This window comes from Mandrillus leucophaeus, unplaced genomic scaffold (genome assembly GCF_000951045.1).
Source record: "Mandrillus leucophaeus isolate KB7577 unplaced genomic scaffold, Mleu.le_1.0 Scaffold625, whole genome shotgun sequence".
NCBI classification, from domain to species: Eukaryota; Metazoa; Chordata; class Mammalia; order Primates; family Cercopithecidae; genus Mandrillus; species Mandrillus leucophaeus.
In genome coordinates, this window is record NW_012106753.1 from 1,017,026 (window position 1) to 1,022,637 (window position 5,612).

Sequence of the window (5,612 nt, forward strand, 5' to 3'; positions counted from 1 at the left end):
AAAGCATATGTGTTTGGTAGTGGCACATCTTATTAAGTTGTAATGTAAAATACTTACATATAAAAACTGTTATTTAAAGAACTTGGAGTAATACATTGTCGTAACTCCTACTTCTACTTTCACAAATTATTCTATTTCAATCTAATCTTAATAGATTCATGAATTTTTCTATAATGGTGAACAATGTATTTTTAAAAATATTTTACTCTGAATTTACTCAAAGGCAAACATATCTTTGAGATGGAAAAGTACGCACAAATTCTCCTCCACTGCATCCCCAAGTACTATCAAAAGAATAGGGTAGAAACGTAATATTTAATTTAAAATGAAAGAATCAAAGTCAAATTATACATTTTCCTAAATTTTCAAAAAATTACAAAACTGATGAGATTTTAGTGACCGATGACAAAAATTATTAGATGTAAGGCCCAGAAGAATACTGGGAGAATAAATATGTAGTCAAAGCGGGAGTCCCTTTTTCCAGCCAAACTTCGGAATGCATTACAATCAGATCTGGCAATAACACACACCAGGAGCAAGCTTTGGGAAAGAAGAGTTAAATCGAATTGAATTGAATTGAACTGAATTAAGTCGAATTAAAGGCTTGTCAGTGGAAAGACTATGGAATTCCTTTCGACTTTTTTGTGCACACAGTATTAGTGATCAGAGTAATTGAAAATCTGGAATTACACACATGCAAAGCATCAATCATTTGATCTCTAAATAAATTGAAAAAAAAAAAGCACTCTTGTGGTCTAACAGTTTTGGCATTTCAGGATAAATTGTCACTTATTTTGGCATGGAAAGCAAAAAATAACTTACTAGTCAGATTGCATACTGAAGAAACCTCTAGTTGCTGTGAGGAAAGATGTCCATAAAACTCTGAGTTTACTTTAATCTTACCCATATGGCTAATTGCTGGAAAGGCAGTGGAAGAAACATGCACCATTTCTAGGCATCGCCGATGAAGCCTCTTGTGTGTTCACCTCCTTATTCTTCTCTGTTATATGTGGGTCATAAAGGAGAAGATGATGGCAAAGGCAATATTTAAAGATCGCCTTTCCCTTTATTTGGAGTAAAGATACAAAATTCTATTGCAATAAGTAAGTAATTATAGGTTTTTGGCATTTTTAAGCAATTTAACCTAGTTTATATTTGATTGAAATGGATACTTTGAAAAACAGTGCTCCAAGAAAAACATATGTTATAATGACAATACAGAAAGTGAAATTCAGGATATTACTCAGTGGTCAGAAGTTGTACACCAAGCAAGTTGATATAGAGACTGAAAATGAAACGCCACTATACCTTGGCAAAACGTTTGTTAAGAATAATGACTGTGATAATTTGTTAGGCAGTGTCCACGTTGGTCAAGCTTGAGGTTTAGGGAAAGATTTCAAGTTCCTATGACTCATTAAAATGTCTTTGTCTACAACTCAGGAAAAGAAGGGGGAAAAAGAAGTCTGTGTCAAAAGGACCTTGTCTTCAGGAAGAGATTAAATTGATACAGGGATTGACAAACAAAGGCCTGTGGCTCAGATCTGACAACCTGTGTTTGTATTGTCCCCTAGTTAGGAATGCTTTTATTAAAAAATTTAAAATTATTGAAAATTTCGAATGAGGTCTAATTTTTTGTGACACATAAAAGTTATATGAATTCAACTTCTGTATCAATACTACTGCTTTGTTAGAAAATAATCACACTTATTTATTTACATATTACCCATGGCTGCCCTTGTGCTATAATATCTGAGGTAATTAGTTGCCACAAAAGATGTATGTGGCACTCGCATTTGACACTACTCTTCAACACTATGAAAATAACAGCAACGGAGTTATAACCAGAAAGAGTTTATAAGGCCATGCACTAGTTGTCACCACACCTCAGCATTTTATTAATTTGTTTATTACTTATGCATACTTGTAATGTCAAAACAAGAAGAAAGAAACACATAGACTATCAATGTCATACTTTAGGTGCACAGAAGAGTGTGAATTGAATCATAATGCATTTAAAGACTATTATAAATGAGTCTAGTATAATTGACCTCAATAATGCAATAATGGCACAAAGTTAGAATATTAATCAACTATGTTAACTATACAGAATATTAGCAATAAAAGTTTATCAAGGTGAAAAGCTATGTAAATCACAAACTTATTTACATTTCTGAATATAGAAAAGTAATAATCATAAACAAGTAGTTGATAATGCTTTATTCATCCTGTCCATGGTTAAACAATTAGGTACCAGAAAATCTTAAAATATTTGAATATCATGTAATTATAAAAATCACATTTAAAGTACACTGTGTAACTGATACACATAGACTCATTAAAAATAACTACAATTTTTCTCTGAGGAATAATATGTTCTTAAAGAATCAGAGAAATACACCAAAAGCTTTACGAGAAATTTCAATTTTGTGATGCTGCTATTGTATGAGAATTAATAGATGAATTCAAAGGACTCCTACTTATCATCTAAATAATACTCTTCCTGGAACTTGACAAGGTGATAGGATTATGGATCAATGAATTTGTGAGAGCACTGAAGCCAAATTTTTAAAAAGAATCTAGATAAAATGTCTCTGTGTCAGGTTTTCTTTCTGTCTAACTTTTTTTTTTTTTCCTTTGAGACAGACTGGAGTGCTCTGTCGCCCAGACTGGAGTGCAGATTCAGGATCATGGCTCACTGCAGCCTCCACCTTCTGAGCTCAAGCTATCCTCCCACTTCAGCCTCTTGAGTAGCTGGGAGAAATTAGTGTGCCCACCACGCCCACTAATTTTTGGATGTTTTGCAGAGACAGCATTTTGGCATGTTTTCCAGACTAGTCTAGAATTCCTGGCCTGAGGTGATCCGCTCCCCTTGGCCTCCCAAAGTGCTAGGATTAGAGGCATGAGCCACCAGACCCAGCTGCAAAGGTTTTAATCATCTATAACTATAAAAATGTGTGTAGATATAAGAAGAAATAGGCAAGGATATAAAAACAAAAGAAATACACAATAGAGTCCAGAAGCACTTCTGTTTATATACATCTATTTTGGAGTAATATTTGCTCTTTGTGTGACATGAAGTTTTCTCATGCTGCTTCCTTCTAGAGCAAGTTTGGGATCTGGTATTTGTTTCATTCGTATAGACATATTTTAAAATAAATGAAGCCAGATTGGTTACCCATCAAACTTTTGTCCATACTTCAAATTATTTTCCACCTGTCTCTGAGTCAACAGTGGCAGCATACCCCCATGACAAAAGCTTGAAACCAAATACAATCTTATTTATATATCCTATACCTTATATAAACTTAATCACTAATTTTCTATTTCTTCTACCTCTCAGAATACTCTTTATTCATCCTCTGTCTTCTTTTCTCTGACAAAGGAGTCTGTTCACCTTATCATTGCTCTCCTGAACTTTGACAATAAATATATGTTGTTTCTTCTTCCCCACATAAATTTGAAATTATATTCTTTACTAGAAATTCCAACATATGATTCAAAGTTGTCTTACTACATTTTATAAAATTTTATATTTTACTAGTGTTCTTCTTCTTGAAACTCAGCATTTTTACATAGTATTGTAGTTATGCCATGTATAAGACTTAGGTTAATTTATGCTCCCCATGTGAGGCTTTATGCATTTAATACATTGGAATAAATACATTGGACAACTTGTTTCCTAGCAAAGGACTTCCTTTTGGGGGCCAAATTAGAATACAATGGAATAAAATGAAAAAAATACACACAAACATAGACACATACACATATTTCTTTAACTCTATGACATATAAACTACTAAAATTAAATAAATATAATTAATAAATTTGTTAGACTAAAATTTATGAGATGCTATTAAATTTATAATTAGATGATTTTTGCTGAGTTAGGGAAGAATATTCTTAAAATATCTTTCAGTTTTAACTACACATAAAATATTTTTACAAAAAAATTTTAATGCCAATTTTATATTATTTTAATGTGAACAAATTTTAGTAATAATTTATGATCTGATCATTCTCTTCTGAAAAAAAATTCACATTTTATAGTTTATTCAGTATAACTTTAGCTGTCCTTGGCTACTTAATTTAAGGGAATTCTTATCAAAACTCAATAGAAATGAGTAACTGAGAAGACATTCTCTGGAATTAATTTATAAATTAAATTAATATTTTACATACACAAAATAAGCTAACCTCAAAATTATAGAGATAAGAAGCAAGATGACTCCCCAGTTATTTAGCGATTTCTGTAAAGTTCTCAGACTTTTTCTACACATATAGCAGTCGACCTAATATATATTTAAGCATCTTTGAGGCTTCTTTATGGTTTTGAACGTGTCTCCTCCAAAATTTACATTGAAACTTAACCCCAAATGCATCAGTGTGAAGAGATGGTGCGTTTAAGAGGTGATGAGACCATGAGGGCTCTGACTTCATTGATGGGATTAGCACCTTGTAAAAGCATTAGAGGAAATAGCTAGGTCCTCTGTCCCTCTTTGCCTTTCTGATACATGAGGACACAGCACCTATATTTTGCCTTCTGACGACGCCACAACAAGGCACCATCTTTGAAGCAGAGTGTGCTTTCACAAGACACTGAATATGCTGGAGTCTTGGTCTTGGAGTTCCCTGTCTCAGAACTGTGAGAAATTTCTGTTTTTTAGACATTATTCAATCTAAGGCATTTCATTGTAGCAGCAGGAAGGGACTAAGACACTAACTTTCATATAGGCACCAATTTTCATATAGACATCTTGGCATTCTTTTCGTTAAGCTTAATATATCTTTTTCTATACTCTTAATTTTAACCTATTTGCATGTTTATATTTAAATTGGACTCTCTGATCCTCCCATTAAAACCCATTAACATGTAGTTATCAGCACATATGACAATAATCAGAATAATTAGAATATTCATATGCATGAAGTCTTCCATATATTTAGAAGTTTAATAAAGAATGGTGTTTTAAACAAATGGCAAATGATGTAAAGATCAACTAAAATTTTAAAAAGTTATTTAATGCACATAAAAATAAAGGTACCAAATATTATTGCTACAAAGAAGTTAATACCGGTACATAATGCAGAAATATGTGAGACAATGCAAAATTAAATTATCATGGATGTTTATTTTACAAAGTCTGAAAAAATAGCCCTCAGTTTATATAGAGTCTTAGAGCTTGAGATGGAACAATTTATTCATTTGCAAAAGAAGAATGAATTTTTTTTTTTTTGAGACAATCTTGCTCTATCCCAGAGCAAGCGAGTCACTAGCTGTCAGTGTTGGAGTGCAGTGGCATGATCTTGGCACACTGCAACCTTTGCTTCCAGGGTTCAAGTGCTTCTCATGCTTCAACCTCCTGAGCAGCTGAGATTACAGGCATCCACCACCACTCCTGGTTAATTTTTGTATTTTTAGCAGGCAGGATTTTGCCATGTTGGCCAGGCTGGTTTTGAACTCCTGACTTCAAGTGATCCACCTGCCTCAGACTCCCAAAGTGCTGGGATTACAGGCGTAAGCCAGCACACCAGACCACAGATTGACTCCTGAAAGAGTCTGGATCTCATGCAGAAAGATCATGTAGGTCTCTTTCTAGATGAGGAGAGAAAATG